The 22,661-nt window shown below is 40.9% G+C and overlaps 1 protein-coding gene across 5 annotated transcripts in view; it reads left to right on the forward strand.

Moving 5' to 3' along the window:
- Positions 1-22,661, forward strand: part of LOC147153433 (beta-1,3-galactosyltransferase 1-like) — a 66,961-nt gene that overhangs the window by 37,640 nt on the left and 6,660 nt on the right. For 4 of the 5 annotated variants that reach the window (XM_086029701.1, XM_086029704.1, XM_086029702.1 and 1 more), the window contains one exon: positions 3,066-3,164. The exons of the other annotated variant lie outside the window; for it this stretch is intronic. The gene's annotated coding sequence lies outside the window, so the exon portion shown is untranslated. The remainder of the gene's footprint in view (positions 1-3,065; positions 3,165-22,661) is intronic. 5 annotated transcript variants of the gene reach the window in all.

Consider the following 22,661-nt stretch of genomic DNA (forward strand, 5'->3'; position numbering starts at 1 on the left):
TCAGCATAATAAGTGTCTGTAGCGGTCACATCATGGCACTCTGTGACCCTCTCTGTCATCAGCAACCTAACCCGCACTCCTGTGTCAGAGCAAGACCAATTTATTTTATCATCTTGTCCCCACACTGCGTATCTCTGATATAATGCTGCCGTTTGCTGTTTTGTTTGTATGTGACAACTTGCCCTCCGATGAAGGACATTATGAAAGGATTATACTTGTCGGGTCAGAACCTGCTGTCGTTACTCACCGTTTGTCATGGAAGATGGTGTTTTGGGGAGAATCAGACAGAAAAAAAAGAGTGATTATCAGGGTGCTCCATTGTCAGACCACTTGGGATCAGCTGCACGTCTTCAAACGAAATGTCGATGCTCTCGCTGGCCAAGGAGGGTCCGTCTTTCAGGGGACACCTGAAAATGCGCAGTGCAGTGGGGGCTCCCTTTGCGAGGGCGACTGTAATTGAAGCGGAAATGACAAAAGGACTCTGGAGTCCAGGCTGCCAGGCAGGACTGAGAAATCACAGCTCGAGAGGAGGCAGCCACCCCCTTCCTGGGGTATTGATGCGGGGAGGGATGAATTTTCTCACCTTGACGAGCAATTAGACTGGAAGCAAGAGGAAAAGAGCTCGATACACCAACACAAGTTAAATTCAGTCCTTCAGTTTTGAGGATTTCTGATGGAGAAGTTTGTGTACAAAGTGATTTATTTTGCTTAGTCAATTTGTATCCCTTTATTTTTGGATTTACCAAATATTTCAATTAATTAATTAGTTTAATACCAACATAATCACGCTATCTTACCTGCTCAAGGCACCTGTCTCTTTGATAATCGTGAGCATGAATTGATCACTTTTCAGAAAATATCATCATATAGTTTTCCACGATAGTCCTGTGTGAGGCCTTTGCAACTAATTAATTACACTTGCTCTCGAATATTGGGGAGAAAACCTAGAGATAGCATACAATATAACACCAGTCGGCAGTAACTTTGAAATAAACACAATTGGAAAAACTTTGTTGTGTGCACATTCAACTTAATCCTTTATATAATTTTGAGCGTTCTAAGATGTGTGCGGTACAGTAGCACTCCACAGTCAATTTAATTAAGTGGTCAACCAACAGCAGTTTATACCTTTTCAAGTTCCATGAGGTGGAACTTGAAAACAAGTTTGTTCTAGTTTGGCCTAAAAGTTTCTAACATAAAACAGGAAGTTAGGCCTTAACTGCCAAAAACGTTTCGCTTTTTTCACCTTTAGTAAATGTTATCACAGAGAGTGTATGACAGAGATACAAGGAAAAGAAGAGCATCAGCTTTGTACTGTATGCAGCTTAGATCTGCCGAATTAGCTTCAGATAATTAATCGTTTAGAACCAATACATCATGGGCACAGATTAGTGCTGCAGTGGCAAATTTTGCCAAATTGGTTGGCACAATTTCATTGCTTTAGCTGTATTAGGATTGGGTTCTGGGTCCTTCTGCGTGGTGTATGTATTCTCTTTTGAAGGTTCTCATCAGGTATCCATCCTCTTGCCAATTTCTAAAAACCTGCTTGTTTGATTTCTTGAAGATTTTAAAAGTACCCAGCCATTTGGGAGTCTTTGGAGTGGGTGCTGGAGAGGGCTCCTGCTAAAGACTCCCTTGTGGTGCCGAGGTGACTTCAATGCCCGCATGTGATGCGGCGACGTGGACTTTGCGTCCATTCATCGCGGTGAAGGAGGTGCTACATTTAACAGTTAATCTACTTTCCCATCCTCACCTTTAGTCAAAAGCCGTGGCTCGTGACAGAAAGAACGAGATCACGGATACAAGCAGCTGGTAGAGGATGTTTCATAGATGCCTCCCTATGAGGAGGGGAACAGGAAAGATTTACATGCTGGAGGGATTATGAGCCCGATTTACTAAATGCACCAATTTACCCAAAAGATATTGTGCACTCTATTGGAGAGTGTGTTGCATGCAATCTACTCATATTGCAGTCATTTAATGTGTAGTGTAATTGGCAACTGCTGTAAAGGTGGTAGAGACAGCCCAAAAAATGTGGGTTTTGTACTTTAGGTAACTCTAATGGTTGGAACTCGTGGTGCATGGCTACTTGATGAACCCCTAGTCTAAAAAAAAAAGCCAATGCAAACTGCATTAGCCACATAAGGACAGCAGGAATTCCGTTTTCACTTTTGGAGGCAGCACTGCATTTACCAAGCGGCCTAATTAGAATTTTCAATTGGTGTGTTTTCATAATATTGTGACACCACAATTTGGCAAGATTCAGAACGACTTGCCTACAGACACATTTTCAGAAAAAGGGCTCACAAAAGATTCCGTTTTTTTTAATTTTCTCAAATTATGTGGGGTACGTATACAAGCAATCACATTTATTTATTTTTTAATCACGCACAATTTGACCCTTCAAGGTAAAATAACTACGTATGGTTGCTTTAAACACTGGACATCATTCACCAGGTGGAAGTAGTTGACCTTTGAGACTGAGACACACAAGATTGCATTTTGCGGGTGGCACAGAGACTCTGAAGTTGAGTTCAAGAGTGCAGTCGCCACTCAAACCAAAGTGAAAAGTTCCATCTTCTGCTCCAAAGTGTTCCTCATATGTGAGCAAGCAGGCTATGGTGACAACTATGCTGGGAATAAGGGGGCTGCCTGCCTACCCTCTAAACAACAAACATTTGCTCCACCGAAGACATTTAATAGCTTGATGTAGGCTCCTGTGTGTTTCCCCTGTGACAGCGGAAAGAATTTCTGTTGGTTGATCTTTTCGGCAAACCTTAAAAATCACAATTCTTTCTTTCTGAATGCGGTAAGCAATAATTTGGGTCGTTTTGTTTCGTGCCTTTAAAGAGACATCCCTAACACAAGATAATGTGCTATATAATAAATCAGTATGTTCATTTCAAAGCTTGGCATTTTGATCCATGTTTTTATTTGACTCATTTGCAGCAAACAGTCTGCTGAATGTTCCTCTGTGACTGATTGATATGCCAAATGACACAAATCCTGTCTTGCCTTTGTCTTTTTTTGTCAATGCCTGTGTCTGACAGATGCATATTTTTCAGGTGGTCCTCAACTGTGTATCGAAGCGTCTGTCAACAGTAAGCAGCGCAGCACCCATGAAGGCTTTTACGTATTCACTTTGATGCCACCAATACGACAAGGTGAGTCCAAGCCTCAAGGCAGCCACATGTTTTGACATCCTGAGCTGCTAATGAGCCAGACAGACTTTGGCTAACTACAAACATGCATTTCTACTGTTCTATTTCCTTGTTTGTTCAATTTGGAGCATTGTTAATTATATTTGAATTTAGTTTTGGTTATAGTCTTTTGACTAAAATTCATTAAAGTTTTAGTCATAATTTGGTCATCTGATTGTATTTTCGTTTTAGTCCAATTTTAGTCGACGAATACAAAGAGCAATTTTAGTCGACTCAAATAATCAGGGTTTTTCCTACATTCAAAACTGAGAGGCGGCCGCCTCCAGCTATTTGTTTGCCTGCCTCCAGCCGGAACGATTGATATTACTCAAGACAGCGCAATGATTTCCCTCCGCGGCAGCAATGTATTTTAACTGCAGTTGCAGTTTTCACCACTATGGAGGTGAAATGAGATATCAGGCCCGGTCAACCCACGTCTCACGAGCCACAGGCGGCACTTTGCCCGGTTTCAAGCGTCTCTTTCCGCTCTGAACTAGCTGTGAACGATGTCAACCCCATTCATTTGTTTGTGGTGAGGGGTGACAGCACAGAATGGAACGTGGCTGGGCGGCGCTGCACGTACTCGGCCGTCTGCAACGACGCCGGCGACGGCAAATCAACCCGACTGTGTTTTTTTTGTTTCGTCTTTTAATTGTTGACGAGATTGTCAAGTCAATGTAGTTATCGTTATCGTTTCAATGAATGAGTTCTATCTTAGTTTTCGTTTTGTTTTCGTCTGAATAAAACATTCGTGATGAAATAAATGATGAAAAAATTTTGTCAACAAAATTAACACTGCTTTGCAGCAAATCCCTCCTCAGTTTAATTCATAAGAATCCTATTTTTCCTGTGGCCCTCTTCCATATCAACCAACTGTGTGTATAGCAAACATTAAAATACCGTCCCATTAATCGTCAATTGAAAGAAAGGTTCCGAAAATATAACCGCATTACATGCATTACAACAATTTATCTTTGACTTATATTGTCGTGGAGATATGAAAAAAATCACCAGCGCAGTTTGTTTGCTTTGGTCCTACGCATGTGTGGTTATTGCAATGACTGCATACCTGTCAAGTTGGACACATTCGGCGTAATTTATACAGATGGAAACACCTTTTCAAACATGTACGCTGTACATCGCTGATTTCCGTTCACGTGACAGCAGCCAATCGAAAGTAATGTGTAATGTATAAGATTATATACAGAAATGTAAGGGCAAATTACAACTTTCGTAAGATTCAGTACACTCCCGGTTGACAGGTATGTGACTGTTGAGCCATTTTGATGACACTAGCTCCCAGTGACCACTTGAAAATCGTGATGCTCCATGCCATCATACGTCATAAGTAAAGCACTAGGTCGCTGTAAACCTGTGAGGAACATTAGAACTAATCATCTCTTAGTGTATCTGGGGTAAAAGAGTGTAATGAATCATGTTCCTAGTCAGCACTGTTCTTTGTCCGTCAGAATTTCCTCAGTTTGTCACAACCGTCGTTTGTGTGTTAGTGCGTGTGTGCGTGCATGGGTGTTTTGAATTACAAAGCCACGTTGGCAGTCATTACTATGCAGCATGCGACTGACAAGCTATTAGACTCCCCTGCTGCAGCACAACTCCTCCTCTCCTGATATTTAATAGTGGAGTAAAAACAATCTCTTTATCAAATTAAGTAATAATAATAGTAATAATAATTGTTTTAAAAAAAAAAAAAGCAGATGGCCTATTCTTTTTCCTTGAATTTGAACTTAAGGAAATACTTGGAAAATTCTTGGCACGAACATGATGATTGAAATATCAAAATGGTTCTTATTATCAAGTATTCCTGAAGGCTGCCGGTACCAGTCACCGATAGCAGTCACTTGCGCCCTCATATTTTCACAATAAATCAACTTGGTTGCTGTGGTTGTTCTCGATAAAAAAAAAACAACTCTATATTTATAATATAAAGTATTTAGCACTTTACATTATTTTGAACAGAGGCTACAACTCATGGAGTTGTTAGTTTTGTTTTGCACTTTGGTTAATTTATTACACATGAATCCTAAATTGCAGGAAGTAATTTTGGATATAAATTCTCTATTGCAGAGTGACTGTTCTGACCTTTGTCAGAAATAAACGGAAGGTCTTTCTTTATAATTATCTGGCGGTTTAATAGAAATTTGATGCATTAAAATTATCAGTGGTATCGGTTACTTGGTATTGGTTAGTACTCAAAGGTTGCATACTTGTTCTGCTATAGGTTTGAAAAAAAAAAAAGGGAAGTGGTATAGATTCCTAAACACCCTCTCATTTCCCATACACAGACTGATAGTAATATGAATTCTATGTATTATTTAGTTCATTATAGTATTTTGTAAAATGACAAACTTTAATCTAGTCATCCATGCTTCCATTTTCTCGACCGCTTTTTTTCATTACGGTAAGATGAATCCAAACCCAGATGGCATTTTCTGTTTGTTTTGTGCAAGATTGTTTCAAATTGGAGGTTTCTTTAGCTGTAGGAGATGAATACATGTCTTAGCGACAACATAATGCTGGCATAATTCTGGCTCTTATTAGAGTGCATGAGTGTACTCAAAAAAATTGGCCAATGATTGTGTAAATTGTATTTTCTTTTCTTCCCATCTGGCAGTGAGCCATAAATCCATTTCGAGCACTCCATCATGATGGTTCTTACTAATTGGTCCACATTAACAACCGCAATTACTAATGCGGCCACAAGATAATGTGTTTTATTGCATTGTGTCCAACACAACCATCCCCCACCAAGAAAAAGTGTTTATTGGGTCCTTTTTTTTCCTCCACTGATTGGTGTATGTTTAGTTGTCAAATGAAGCTTCTACCTCTGAGTATGTGAGTTGGTGTGTGAATGAACGTGTTAGAAGCAGCGACCGACAGAGCATCTTGAATTTTGTTAACTTTGTTCTAACCTCAAGCATGTGATCAAGTGCTCAGTTAGAGTGGGCCACTCGCCTTTTTTTCAGAAACTTTGGTTATTTATTTATATATATATATATATATATATATATATATGATGCTGCGTCATCAGTCGGTAAAATGAGGAAATTGTTGAAGCGCTTTGAGTAACTAAGGTAGAAAAGTGATATATAAGTGAACGCCTATTTACTCATTTGTTTTTTTAAAACAAGATTGTGTTGATTTCATGGTAGTATTTAGTTGTGACATTTGTAATGGCCCAGTCAGGCCAGCATCTGTCGTCTTGGTGGCTGACCATTTGCTTCCACTTTCTGTTTCTCGCGCTATTTGACAAGTGCGTTTCACCACGTTAACACATCCAGGCCCGTGAACCTTATTAGGACTGTGACCAATGGATTGGAAAATCTTACAAATCTTTGATTAGCACTATTGCTATTCAGTATGTTTTAATGTGGTGCGTAATGTAAATTTTGACACGCAATATGCTATGCGAAATTACTTATTTCGAACCTTGGAACTCTGATGTCATGGACTTGGATGTCATTTTGCCCAGTCCCTTCCTAATTGTTGAGAAATGAGCACTGACCTAAACTGACGCGAGGGAGGTCTGCTGTTCTTTAGACGTTGTCCTGGGTCTCTTTTCGTCCTCCTGGATCAGTCGTCTTTGTGCTCTTGTGGTCATTTTTGTAAGCCGGCTGTTCACCACTGTGGCATGCTTTCTCATTTTGTGGATAATGGCTCACCCTCCATGAAATAACAAATAATAAACCCTGTCTACAACACGCAATTCTTTTGTTTGTGATTTACTACTATAATATACAGCAGCAGCAGATAATGCTGCAGCTGTGTCACTGTCTTCTCTTATCGCTCAGTGGTAGGCAGCCATAAATTTAAGCCTTTGTGTACTGTAGTGGTAAGAGGATACTATATGTGTTTGTTTGTTTGTTTGTTTGTTTGGTCAAATCAAATGAGCAATCAAAAATAAATTAAAAAAATCACATAAACCAAAGACCAAAAGGTGTAGACTGAAGCCAAAGCTTATAATGTCTACCCTCTTCACATAACTGTCACAATTTTGTACAGATGAATATTCACAAATGTCTACATATATAATACATATATGATAGCTGTAATTCTTCCTCTATATATATTTTAGAGGTACAAACGTATACCCACAGATGTACTTTTATGGCCATTTTGTCCGACCAAAGAGTAATCGCCTATAGTTTCCGGTCCGCCTATCATTTTAAACGAGCTTCCGTTAGTGTTTCCGACTACCAACTTTGACAAACTACAACTAGCACCCCACCCCTGCTGGTCGATATTTGAAACAAAAGACTCACCGTGGCATAGAAGCCTTACTGCGGCCGGACTAAATGTCTCTTAGGTCCTATTAGGACCTTTTTGGACCTTTCTGGACCTTTGAAGTCTAGGCTCTGCATGGCTAGGTTGCTCAAGGACATTCACTGAGTTGTCCTAAAGCCTGAATTTTGAGCTCTGTGGTAAAGGCTGTGTTATGTACATGTGATTTCTTATTTATTTATTTATTTATTTTAATACATTTAGTACATCACCAAGGATCTTGGTCATTTTTGGTGGCAGGAAGGCATCCGCTGTGATCAAGCTGTTTTTGTTTTCTTTGCATCGAGGCTACTTTTAAAATACATTTTAAAATCTCAAACCGCTAAAGTACCTTCATGTACTTGAGAATCACTGGTCTAGAACCCTGGAAAACGTCATACTTGAGCATGGCATGTACAATCTAAAGCCTCCCGCACACCGAGCGAAGCTGCTAAACGCAACTCAAGTGGACCATGATGAAAAAGAAATTAGCCAGTGGCTCATTGGCGCTGTACCGGGTTTTGAGGCTCTACATACAGTACAGTATATTGTATACAACTAGTAGAGTAAGCATTTTTTTCCAGTACTTTACATTTTTTCTAAATTTTTAGAGAGCAGCTGCTCTCACTTTAGTCAAGCCACATCGAAGCTCCCAACCGTCAAGGTTCTTTGTTTCATGGTGTATCTATTATTCCTTTGCCCAATTAGACATCAATACAATGAGCACTTGAGCAAATACCAATTAGCGTAATCAAACTTATAGACGGATTCCCCGTTACCTCTTAACACTGCCTATATGGGGATTTTAATTAGGTGTTTAATGAGAGACACTTGACAGTTTTCAACTAAAGCCCCACTTTAATTGTCTGTATGGTTAGGGTAGAAATTACATTGAACTTTTGTTATGAATATTTAGTGATGTGCTTTACTATAGGGCTGTAGGGCTAAGGGCTATATTTTCTCATTTGTGCAGAAGTCATTTTTTATGCCCCTGGGCTTGCGCACTTTTCATCTACTCATGTTCTCCTATTCAGACGCCCGACATAGTCATTGCATATAACCCGGCAATTAGTGGGCAAACACCAGAGAGGGCTGGTTCATTAAATATGGAGTTTTCATGAGAATTGTGAAAAAAATCTATGAAATCCATGAAAAAAATAAAACACTTTACATATGAAAATACCCTACCTAGTGGTCTTTTGATGGAGAATGTTTTTGTAATGTCATCAGAATATTGTGCTTATGACTAAATGCACGTTTGGAGGTCATTTGTGTTCGTGTCACGGACCAGGCGGATGATTAAAAATAGCTGTCAAAGCCACCACTGTGTTATCATGTTAGAAGTAGAATTGCTCTTGAAAAAAAGTCAGCTGCCGTTGATATTCTTTGCTAAGAAATACCACCGCTACCCCACCTCTTTGATTAGCTCAATAAAATCGTTTTTCATTCAGTCTCTCTATGTACATTTGGTAGCTTTATGGAAGTTGCTTACGAGTGGCGACATATGTTGTAATTGAATCCAAGTTTCAAGTTTCACCTTCACAGGGTGCTGGACTTACTAGCCATTATACAAAGGTAAAGTGCTTAAGTTGACAGGGGCATGCACGCAGAGTTGGAATTGGCAGGCGCATTTTGTGGTTGGCCATCCCAGAGTGCGTACTCTATCTGGCAAGAAGGTTGAAAACTGATAGACTTAAGTGGATGGAAGAATTGTGGCAGCCAGAAAAGCCATTTTCTGACTTAAGCACATGGCCCTACACTATTTTGTTGTTTTGCTTCATTCTTTACTGCGATCAATACATTTACACGGTACCTTTTAGCAGTGACACTAGGTCTGCACGGAGATGTTATTGAGCCACTTCACTTGCCGTGTTTTTGACATTTCTTCTGTCTCTGGGCCTCGGTACATAATTATCTTCAGAATCCCAAAGAAATATCGATCTTTTTCTCTCTTGGCATTGTTATAACACCCAGTGACGCAGCGGGAGTGCACCATTTTGAACATCCGAGAAGCCTGTTATGCAATAAAATGTAAACAGTCGGATGCTGTTCGCCCAAGATGGTGACACAAGCGTAAGTGGCGTCACGTGAAAGCCACCTATTGGACGCATACACCATGTCTTCTTAGTCTTACTGCAACACCACAAGCTTTCCCACGATATTGCAATAATGATCACATCACAAGATTAATATCGTGATACAACTGAAAAGAGATATTTGGATATCGTTACAGCGATATTCCAGGAGTGACCACTTACATTGTCGGATGGACATCAGAATTAATGACCTTTTACTGTGAGAATATATTGACTACCTCATCCTCTTACCACTGACCACCTGGCCTAACATGCACCTACAACTTGATTTTCCAAAGGATGTGTGATGGAGATTAGGGAATCATTGAGTCCCCTTAGTGACACTAACACCCACGTCTTCGCACCATGTTGTTGTGATTAGTAGGAGGAAAGCTTATCTGATGCGCCACTGTTGTTGAAGCACTTTTTTATTAAGATGTCGTTTTTTTTATACAGTGACTTTACAGGCTTTCCACACATGGCTACAAATTCGCTCGGATTCCATCATTAATGAAAACAACCCATGCATGCCCCAGTATTTCTTGTGGAAAGTGTTGTTGCCCAAATGGAGGCCATTTTGCAGTTGGTCAAGAGAGAAAAGCAATTTTTCAGGGTAGGAAAAAATCCTGACGCTTTCCTGAGCGCTCACTTCTAGCTGATATGTGAGCAGACTTTTACCGCTCAAATAGCAGTGCTTTTGTCTACTATATACTGTATTTTTCCTTGAGAGGTGTCATCTCACTGACTCAGTCCAACATTATGTTCCATAGGACAGAAGAGGAGATCCATCAAAATGCCAAAACTCATGTGAATGGAGCACATCAAATCCCCTACTCACGCAGATGCAACTTTCTCTGCAGGCCTGAGCAGCAAATTCATTTTAAAGCTGATTTTAAAAAAAAATAAAAAAAGTTCTTTCCATGACCCATGCCAGTTAACCATGTCTGCATCCCATCAGGAAAGTCCTTATTGTATTAATTCGCGTCTCCTTACAGCTGCAGCAGAGGAAGCATAGGTTCTCTTCCAACATGCACATATGATTTACATTTTTAACCGTATAGGTGCTTTGTCACCATAGCAACCGTCTCATGAGGTGTTTTTTGACCTCTTGGCCATGCAATCCCTCATACATGATCTATGACATGTCTAACCAATGCCCGTGTCTTACTATGCATATATGGCGCATCGATTAAGACACATTTACACAGAAGCACTCCTACCTGTATGTTTTATCTCTCCATTTTAAATTCCTTTTTAATAATGCAGGGGGGCTCCAGCTCTAACAAAAGCATAGTTTAACCTCTTCTTTAAATGCTCCATGTTGACTAGTTTGCTAGGGGGGCAAAATTTAAATAATTACCGAACCAATCTGAGTGTGACTAATGATTAAAGCTTGTTTCCGCCACAGTTTGATTTGGAATGGTTATTCCTGATCTAGCTTTGGTTTCTACTAGAGGGTGTGTTGGCAGGATGTTGATTGTTCCTACCAGCTATGTTAATAGCATGACATAATGAAAGAAAAGTAACCCAACGCGGGGTGCAAAGTACTGTAATTTCTGGACTATTGAGGACAACTTGATTTGAGCCGCAACCACTGAATTTGAAAAACAAAGTTTGTGTATATATAAGCCACAATTGTCTAAGCCGCAATTACCGGTTACCGGTTAAAAAGAAGGCAAGAAGTTGTCGATTTTCCAGCAAGTTATTTATTTTCCACACACTTCTATTCCTATTCCCGGCCTTCAAAATAAAAGCATACCGGCAAACCATTACATGACATTAATGAGGTTGAACTTCTAATATGATAAAACACCTCCGCTTACGTCCACTGATAGTGTAGTGGTACACACGCCTGAGTTGTGTGCGGGCAGCGTGGGATCGATTCCCGCTCAGTGACAGTGTCTATGTGTGCCCTGCGACTGGCTGGCGACCAGTTCGGGGTGTAGTCTGCCTTCGCCCATTGACGGCTGGGATAGGCTCCAGCAACTCCCCGTGACCCTATATAGGATAAGCGGTTTGGAAGATGACATGACATGACCTCCGCTTACATGTGGTAGAATTGTTCGAGTGTTCGGTATTTGACTCTTTGCGTCGACCTACCCGTGTTCTGAAATTCCTCCCCCGTCGAGACATCCATGCTTAGTGTACTAGCGCACGCATGCTCACGACGCCAACAGTGAGTCAGAATCGGGTAAGAATAGTATACAAATGAAATATGTTTAATGTCCACATGGAAAACATTTTTTTTCTTTTTATTTTTATTTGCACACTTGGCTTGTCCAAGGGTGTTAATTAAGTAGCATGCTATAAGCTGCAATATTGTATTGTATTTTCTTGATGCATTCCAAAATGAAGATCTCTTGTGGGTAGTTCAACATCATAGGTTTGATATTAATTTATTAGTCAAAAATATCCATTGAGAAAATCAAAGGACAATTCATAAACAGTAAAAAAGTTCATGAAACAAATATTTGACACACCCAATAAAAAAAGAATCGGAATGGAGAATCGTTAGGAACCGTAATCGAATCGAGGAATCGGAATTGCCCAAATTCAAACGATGCCCAACACTAGGCATAACACTGAAGAACTTTCTGCATTTTATGTTATTTTGCTTGAAAAGAAATCATGTATTTAGGGGGTATGCATACAAGGCCATTCAAACCATGCTCCACTCCCAATCCCACCCCCCACCCTCATGTCCACTGGCCTGCACTCGCACTGCTCTTTCAGCATTCTGGCGTCGGCCTTCCCATCAGTAATATTCAATGCTGCAGTGTTTATTTCATTTGTTAAATGTTGTGGTTATCATTAAAAACTTTTTGGAGAAGTGATCACAGCAATTACATGATGCACTCATGCCATGCCTCATCTCTTCCAAACATCCCAGAGGAGGGGAAGTGTCCAGATCGTAAGAAATCACACAAGCCAAATGTATTGGGCTTTTGTCAAGTGGGCAAAGCACAGCACAGATTGCCTATAACTTGTGAGTAACGCCTTTGGTGAGTGTTAATCCCCTCCAAGTCTATACCCACTTGACCATCTCTGACTCAAGCAAAGGCTATAGCTGAACTTGAAGCTTAGCGAGCCCGATGGGTGGAATCATTTATTTACCAGGCTCGTACTGAGCAGCGTGGTCTTTGACCGCACCACCTGCTTCCTGGAAGCAGGAGTGCAAGTGGCAGCTGGGGACCGCCGGTCCACGGAGGTTATCACGCCATCCGTGCACGTCAGAGTGTCTGATGTGCACTTGGTGACTGCAGAGCGAGTGCACATAGAGAGATAATGTGCAGACTACAGTAATACTTATCCATCTTTCTGGCCACCATATTCGTATATTACTCCATCAATTTTTAGGGTTTTTTTTTCATCACACCGGAGATTTTAATCTTCTCTTCCTTCTGATGCATATCTGTTTTAGCTAACCTTTTGTTAAATATGTATCGGATTTATTGGAATTCGGGAATTTAAGGTAGATAATATGAATCAGATTAGAGCAAGGATATGAATATATTGTTATACAAGAAAGGAAGCTAAATTGTCTTTCAACTGAAACTCATTAAAATCCGATTAATGTTGTCTGTCCAATACTATAAGATCTACAGTTTCGCACTCAGGTATTTCATGCTGATGCATATTGGATATATAACCCCAACAGTACTGGTCTGTAGATTAGAAAAGACACAAAACAAATTCCCCAAGATCCGACACATTATTTACAGTACATAGAAGTAATACAGCAGAAACACAAATGAAATATTCATGAAATGTTTATTTGAAAGAATATAAGCTAATGTTAAGCTTAACATTAGGCCTTGTTCCCCAATTATGCCTGCATTCACTGGTTGTTTTTGTTTGTATACCAAAGACATTAGGGCTGCACGATATTAAAAAAAAAAAAAAAAAAAACATGCCATATGTGATGTGGTTGTTGAATATAGCAATATCGATATTATTGCGATATTTATCATGTGTATAAACAAATTTTTATTATCTGATTACCTTTTTTTCATGCAAAATAAGCAAGCTCTATGTATTCTTAGTTAATTAATTGAAATAAACCTCAGTAATGTTCAACTACTGGATGGCGATGCAGTTTAAATTTTAAAATCTGACTGGCCAAATTCAGATAAAAGCATACAATTCCAGAAGAAAATTATTGTCTTTGCAATATGCATATTTCATGCACCAATGTCTTGATATCAATATTTTTTCGATATATTGTGCAGCCATAATAATAACAATAATAATAATGCTAATAATAATAATAATGCATCAGATTTATACGGCACTTTTCTGGACACTCAAAAATGCTTTACAATGGATACATTATTCATGCGCTCATACGCTGGTGGTGGTAAAATACATATGCAGCTCCAGCTGCCCTGGGGCAGACTGACAGAAGCGTCGCTGCCAGAGTCTGCCTACAGGCCCTCCGCCTACCACCAAACATTCCCACCCAGCCGCACACCAGCGTGAGTGGCACTGGGGGCAAAGCGGGTGAAGTGTCTGCGTGCTCTATCCGCAAGGAATCTTGGTCTTTTGAGTACAGGAAGTACTTTTATGCGCGGCGATGCCACTTACTCGCCGTAGTGAGAAGTGAAGCCACCGGCGGGCATCTTAAGTTGCCACTCGCTCAGCGAGCCTAACTTGAATGCATTGATTTCTTTGCGGCATTTTCGCGTTATTTTCTACCTCTATGGCAAAAGTGCAAAATGTGCATATAGACACACACACATATGTGTGTGTATAAGTCTGTGTGTCTGTGCGTAACTCGCCAAAAATACACAGGCGGAGGCAAACAAACATGGCGAAACTCAGATGCAGCACAGCAGCACACTTTCGGAGCGAGGAGGAAACCAACTGCTTTATTCCTGTGGTGAGTGACATGAATATAATGTGTTTTATTGACGGTAGAAAGTAAGAAGTGCAAATGATGTCCATTTGCGTCATGACATTATATGTACGTCACCTGTTTAGATTGGAATATTCTAATTGATCACAACTACCATGTATACTGGAGTACCTCTGTCCGCTCGCGCATATAAACGGGTTATTCCAAATGTTTCGGAAACCGGAAATTTGACCTTAGCCCGAATATTGACTGCATGTAAACATTGTCTTTGATGATAAATGTTAAGTGGAGTGCACTTACCGTATATAGCGCTTTAGCAACACATTATGCTGCCCAAAGAGCTGTTGGGGCTGAGGCTGCCAACCGCAGGAGCAGGAATTTGCATGCGTGTGTGTGTCTGTGGGAGAGCTTAACACCTGTTCAGGATCAAAAGAGTAACTAGCAATAACCTTTACACAACTGGTGTGATGGGAAGCGGTGAGCGCAGCATGAAGGTTTACTTTATTTAGCTGCTGAACACCCAACTTTGCAGTAGCGTTCTGAATGGAGTTGAAGAATGTGTGTACCTGTGTATGTTTTCACCCTCTGTTTTCTTACACAAGACCTGGATATGGTCCCCGGGCGGGAAGTAGGCCTCTTTGTTGCGGAGAACGAATACAGCAATACGTTGTACATATGACGCAAAGTACCAAAGTAGCTTTGAACAATCTGTGTCGAAGTTTTCATGCTTGCAGGTGTTTGTGTGTGTGTGTGTGTGCGCTTGTGTGCGTGCATGCCAGCACCTGCGTGATCATATCAGCCAAAAGGGAGAAGAGGACATGCGAGCACCGTTGGATTGTGATTACTGTACTGTTGCCGAAGGTTGTGCGTTATCTGGACAAGCGTAGTTGTCAGCGCCCTGCTACATAAGAGGATGTGTTCAGCCTGTTCGTGTCAGGCCTGCCTGCACCAAGATGCTGTCCCTGATAACTGCTTAATCCCTGAAAGCTAAACTGCTGTGCAGCCAGTGGGCGAAAGAGTCCTCTATGCACATATGAGTAAGTGTCAAATTCAAAGAGAAGGTTAAGAACCACCAGAAGCCAAACACCACATCTGAACACTCCATATCAAATGTACTCAAACATCAAGGCCAATTACTTTGTTTTTGACTGAGTTGGTGGGTCAACAATAGGTCATCATTCCAACTTTTATTTCCAGGTGGATCTGCTTCTGCTGGAGGATTGTTTGTGATGCAACACATTTTAGGCGAGCAAAAGCATTAGAACAGCTCAAGCTAAATTAGACCGAAGTGCACAAGTGCATAAGACCTAATCGTTGCAAATACTTTCTTGCTGTAAGTGCATCAAGCATCTGACCCATTTCCATCATCCAACATTTGCATTCTTATTTTGGGATGCTCTTCCAGGCTTTCACAGCTGCCTGTTTCAGTTGTTTGTTTTTGCAGGGGTTGTTACTCCTTTCAGTTTCCTATACTGCCAGTGCAATGCTATTCATTCATGTGCAGATGGCGTAGGTTCGATTCCCGACCAGCGCCACCAGTGTCAGTCTAAAGCTCAGATTAAAGATGGGTGGGTTGCATCAGGAATATGGCAAGCTGTAAAAACTTTGCCAAACAAAATCAAGCGAGTGACTGATTTATTTATTGTTCTGATTTATTTTCCATCCCTGCCACAGCTTGACAACTGTTTGTTTTTCCACTCAAACGCAGCTCTGTCTTTTCATGTCGGTTGCACTAGTACAAATGTAGACTTTTGCGGGCAAATTAGGTACCGCAATGGAAGTAAGCAGATGGCTTGATTGTGTTTTTATCCCTTGGGCAGCAGTTGCGTCTTTGTATATTTTGATACATGCTCTGTTGTCAATAAATATTTAAATACATTCTTCAAGTAATACATGCAGAGCTATCTATTCTTTGAACAATAAATAAAAAAATAAAAATAAAAAAACAACACACGCCTGGACCACATGTTTTTGCTCACATGAAAAACGGGTGGATGCAATCTATCCAACCATCCATCCATTTTCCTTATCCACTAAGTTTTAAAATAATAATTAGAAATAAAATTAGAGAGGGATCATTTTTTCACAGATCATTTGAATGATATTCTACTGTTAGGTACCTCGACAGAGAATAGATCCACACTTATGCTGTTCCATTTGCTACATTTGGATGGACAAGGCATAAAGGAACACATCATTAAAAGCCATCTTTAAAAAAAAAAAAAAAAAAAAAAGAAAATCCAAAGCGGGATCAATCTTTTTTTTTTTTTTTTTTTTTTTTCCAATGCTGCAATGTACTAATGTTCAAGATGATTTCAAACAATTTCAGCGGCGTGCAATTCAATTCTTTCATACAGGAGGAATAATTTATGCAAGGGAAATAGATGGCAAGATAATGACAGGATCATTTGGTCACTTGAGGTCAGTTAGTTGATTTAACTTTGTAGTTTAGTTACTTGTACGAACTCACAAGGACGGAATGTCTTAAAAATGGCCTTCTGATCGACTTCTCCCTGTGCTCTTCCAGAAGGCACTGAATTGTACCACTGCAGATGCTCCTTGTGTCTCACACCACGCCGTGGCCTCCTTGAGCTGCCAGTTTCATCACCTTCTCCATCCAAATCAATGGAGGTTATTACCACGGTGTTGCACCTATGAATCCCCAATTGTTTCATGCCGTTTCTTCCCTTTAGTCGTGCTTTAGCAGAAATGTGCTGCCTTACTTTGCTTCTTCTCAACAAGTAGCAGTGGCATAACGATACTAACCGCATTCAGTCTGGGCTGCAGGTCTTGTTCCCTTGGCATTACCATAATTCTAGTGCCAAGTTGGGGCCCTGTCTCCACTTATCCTGATGCAGCACTGAGCTTGATTATTGTGTAACATCAATGTCAGCCAGTTGGACAGTAAAATGTATTACCCGAATGTATCACCTTGTCATTTCCAATTTATGAAGGTGCTTAGTATTCAAAGTGTAGGGCTTGACTGTGCAGGGGAGAAGGCTGAAGGTGTTTTCTTGCGCACAACCTGTCTTTTCTCACCTTAGCACACCCATTTTCAGCTTTTTAAATGGAGCACCCAATGGGTAGGAATGTTTTGTAAGTTCAAGAAGACGACAAACTTATTTTTCAACTTTCAGATTACGGTGCCCTTTGAGGTGACAGTGGTCACTTTTGCGAGCAAAACATTGCGCAAACACAGCTTGGCTGCAGACAGACTTGCACCAGCCGGGTTCTCTGCTCAGAAGAGCACTGACGTGGGGATGGAGCATCAGGCCTCTGTACAGCTGCCAAATCTTTTGGCCGCTATTGATATCCAATTTCCTCTGTCAGCCCTAATCTACTTTGAATTTTGAGGCTTTGCACTAAGCTCACTGTGTCCATCCCATGGCCTGTAATGCTGTCTATTGGACTGGCACCGTTTATCCTGAGAAAATCACTGTGGCTTCGCCATTCGAGAAACAAATGCCTTTGCCAGTGTCAAATTGCATGCTGCCCCGCAATGACATTATAATTGTTCCTCGCTCACTCACATTAGGAGGGATGCTAACCCATTTGGCCATTGCTGTTCAAATCCTCACACGTTAATTCTTCCTTTATATGCTCAGAAGGCACCACAATGGTTTTCAAACTTGGCAGAAGATTGGGGTAAAGAGGATCACATTTTTCTGCACAACTTCCTGTTGAGCGTATGACAGATCTCACAGTAGAGGGCTGAGATCATGGAAGGAAATATAAGCAAAGGGGCAGTAAATTATTGTGTTCTATTGCACATTTCCCGCATTTTTAAGAAATCTTTGGTATTGAGTGTTACATTACACTGTACGGACATATGAAGACGAGATCTGCCAACTTTGAACTAGCTGTTTATTATACGCATGTCTAGGTTTCAATGAGTGTCCACTAGAGGGCAGACTATGCTTGTAACAACAATACTGCAACGAGGGAACAACACTCGTGTTGTGTTGGTTTCACAACACTGTAGATTGCTCTTTCTTATGTTTTCCCTCCCTGCAGCATTGTTGTTACAATAGTCTGCCCTCTAGGGGACGCTCATTTCACTGATGAGGGAGCAATTTTGTTTTGTTAACTAACTGTTAACATTGAGTACAAACCTTATCCCTTTGCAAGCGAAGCATGTCCTTGTCCGGGAATGTCACGGAATGTAAGGACAGAAGCGCTTGAAAGGATGGGGACGGACGGGGTCGGAGGATGATTATTTTTATGAACAAGGATGCAGGGACGAGGACGGAAGGGTACCCAGGTCGCCGACGGAGGACGGACCGGCATAAAAGGGTAAAGGGTAAACCATCTCCGATGGTTTTCTTGTGGAGGCTAATGCGTGCGTAGTTTGTTGTGCAAGTACCGAGTGCACTGTATGCATGTGCTTAATGATTTAAGTAATAGTCATTCACCAAGTGAAAAAGTTGTGAACACTGTTAATATTAAAATACAAACACAATAAAACAACACTGTGTTTTGAATAAGTGGAGTATTATTGCTGGTGTCTATTAGTTTTTTCTTCTCATGTTCCTTTTTTAAGGAAGGAGTCACAAAAATCCATCGAAAAAAAGAGTCTTTGATGCTTGCTGAACTGAGCTCATTAGAGGTACACTGACATCTCACAATAAAGTATACGGAGGCCTCGCATGGTGTACAGTTCACTGTATATGGTGTGATTTGTTGTCTAAATGATAATACAGAAACCGTTTTTTTTATTTTATTGTTGAATCATAATTGCAAGCCATGCTGGATTCATGTCTTTGAGTGGACTGCCCCATGCACAACAACCTCTATTAAATCAGCAGCCATGAAAACTGCCAGTGATGGAGGGAGGTTTCTTCTTGTTTTCCCCTGCCAGTCATTAAATCTGCAATATTGAACCCGGCAGTGTGGCTGTAAGATGTCAGCCTGGGGTCCACCACATGATTTATCTACCCTCTGACGCGTCCGTCCTCCATGCTTGTACACACGGTTCATATAACGGCATAGACGTTACAGTCTATGAACCCATCTCTCTCCCTCTTCTCCCATGCGTATGCACGACCATTGGCCCTCTGAGCAAGGTCGATCCACGCAGTGCTAATGACTGCAATCAATTATGTGGAGCAACATGAGACAAAAACCACCCACACGTGTTGCCTCCAAGCTTTTCGCTGGCTTATTGAGGTCACCTGATCGCAGCGACAATAGAACAAAACACGCAGCATGATGACGAAATCTATAATTGCCGGTTGTAATTCATCACATGTATGTGACAGGGGCGGAGCCATGGGTGGGCCTGGGTGTGCACAGGCCCACCCATATTGACAGACTGCCCACCCAGTGAGATTCATGAAAAAATATATACTTTAGAATTTTTTGTAAATTATTATTAAATTATTTTTGAAGTTGTGTTTTGTTGTGTTCTTTTATTTTATTGAACATAAAGAATGGCAAAATTGTGGTTGTCTAAGGAAGATCTGAACTTGTTTGTCGTTTTACTTGAATATACCATATGCCGCGACAGGAGAATTGTGCTCAGTGAGAGAAATATTCAGGCCCACCCTGATTTTTCCAGGCCCATCCATTAGTCACATTCTGGCTCCGCCCCTGGTATGTGATCATAGAAAGTGGATGGAAAGATGGACATCATATTAATCAGTTGTTGTTGTTTGACTAGCACGTCCGCCTCACAGTTCAGATGTCGTGGGTTCAATCCCAGCTCCGGCCTCGCTGTGTGGAATTTGCATGTTCTCCCCGTGCCTGCGCGGGTTTTCTCCGGGTACTCTGGTTTCCTCCCACATTCCAAAAACATGCATGGTAAGTTGATTGGGCTCTTTAAATTGCCCCTAGGTGTGATTGTGAGTGCGGATGTTTGTCTCTGTGTGCCCTGCGATTGGCTGGCAACCATTTCAGGGTGTCCCCCGCCTACTGCCCGAAGACAGCTGGGATAGGCTCCAGCACGCCCCACGACCCTTGTGAGGAGAAGCGGTATGGAGAATGGATGGATGGATGTTGTTTGACTTTTGGCTTGGTCCCCCTTAGTTAGGAGTTGCCAAAGCAAGTCAGTCGCATGATATGTTTGGCACAGATTTTACACCGGATGCGCTTCCAGGTATGACAGAGCCTGGGAAACGGCGAATAGCTGTGGGACCCAAAGATGGGTGGGAGTGGAAACGGAACTAGCACTTCGGTTCTCCCGGAATCGTTCAGGTTTTAAAATGTCAGTGCCACATTTCGATTCTTAATCCATCTCGATGAAGCCGTCCAAAACAAACAATGTACAGATAGTTTGCGCGCGGGGCGGAGCAAACGACAAACACAAGCGAAGTACGACCAATAGGAAATTGTGCACTGCACCGGCGAGCAGCAAATGCCGACAACACACAGACAGCAACGAAGACGACAGGATAATGCTCGCAGGGTGTAATAATTATGGATGTTCGACACAGGTCAAACGTGTGGCTGCGCTTCATAAAATAAGACCAAGCTGCTCAGTGCAACACGTAAAAAATTAATCTCATGCAAAGGAGGTTGCACGTCTATTATTAAACACCTCCTTATACTGTACATGAGTTGGCATTGCTAGAGTGTTCGGTCTTTGACTCTTTGCGTCGACCTCCCCGTGTTCTGAAAAGAAAAAAGAAAAAGAACGAAAATAATCGCAGTCTAGAATCGCTAGGAACCGTAATAGAGTCAAGGAACCGGAATCGGAATCGCCCAAATTCAAACAATGCCGAAAATAAGAATCCTCAAAAATCTTGCATTTAGTAACAAAAAAATTGCAGAAAACGGCATTTTACTGTTAAATTGCTGATCTGGAATAAGATACAGAAATGAATTCATGTTCTTGGGTTCTTGGGTCTTTTACCCATTTAAATTACTATGACGTGCATGGAACAATCCGATACGTACCTTCAAAATGACATCATCCACCTATGAAAAACAAATAGATAAGAAACATTCAGGCCATCTAGAAACATATAAATCCATAATCTCAGGTTCTCCCTAGAATAAGAGCAATGAAATGCCATTGAAACATGTCCCTGTTCTCAAAGTCTGGGCAAATCAATCTTTCCCAACCTTGCTAAGTAACACTGTGATATCATGCCATTGCAGTGCCCTCAGAAAATAATGATGGGAAATAACTTTCTAACACACACAGGAATCCATCCATTTAGGCTTTTGCATATCATCAAAGAGGTTGTTCTTGGGAAAGTTAAGGTTGCTGCCAGCAGCCTACAGTTTTTCATCTAAAAGCTCATTGTGGCTGACGCGTGCAGCGGTACTCAAAAATGACATGAAATCGCAAATAATTCTGTAAAGGATATGCGCTTCCACTTTCGTCAGAATGAGACGAAGCACTTGCTTTCTTCCTTTCAGGTCATTTATGGAGCCTTTTAGCAGCAGACCGGGGCAAAGCATTTGAAGAAATAGTACATGTCCACAATGCCTTTTGTTTTACACAAGATGTCTTCAAGAGCTACCAAAGATGAACATATCCGATATTCTTTGTTTTTTGTATTTACATACAGTATATCATATAATATGTTTAAATAAATGATATACATTCACTTTTGACCAAAGATCATATCAATAAAGACAACAATATTCTAACAAGGTCATACATTCATACCATCATATCAGAAGCCCGTAATTATCATATTAATCGCTGCATAATAAGAAGTCGGACAACTTTTTTTCCATTTTTTGGCATTTGAAATTCCGCAGCACTCATTTTGTCTCTGTATTCGTTATTTTGTATTGTATGCCTATATGCATGCATAAACAAATTGTACATCATTTTTATTTCTAAAGACAGTCATACTGTTTTACCCAGCAACACAAATTGAATGTGACGCTGCTCCACAATGGCATGTTCAGTTTGCATATGTACAGTAAACTCGCTGTTAGTGTCAACATTTTTCACCAACAAAAAACATTACAACAGCCTGTTGATGATTTCAGAGACATGATTGGCCCTCAAGGCATCAGCTGTAGTATGCTCTGGCAAAAGCTGTAATTGAAATCACTAACAGCAGGACAACTGGACGTTGAATTTGAACAGAACTATTTCTCGGTTTGCATTTAATCGAAAAAGAATCAGGTTTTATATATTCAATAAATTCCTACAATGTCTTAGTTGGAGACCTCTGACATTGTTTCCCCTGTTTTGATGTTGTATGCCTCTCAACAAACGTGATATTAGGCAGGTACCGCGTTGGACTGCTGGGTTACTGAAACATCTGACTTAAGAAACTAAAGACAAGAGTT

The sequence above is a fragment of the Filicampus tigris genome, chromosome 1, assembly GCF_054856515.1.
Source record: "Filicampus tigris isolate MCC_2025a chromosome 1, RoL_Ftig_1.0, whole genome shotgun sequence".
NCBI lineage: Eukaryota > Metazoa > Chordata > Actinopteri > Syngnathiformes > Syngnathidae > Filicampus > Filicampus tigris.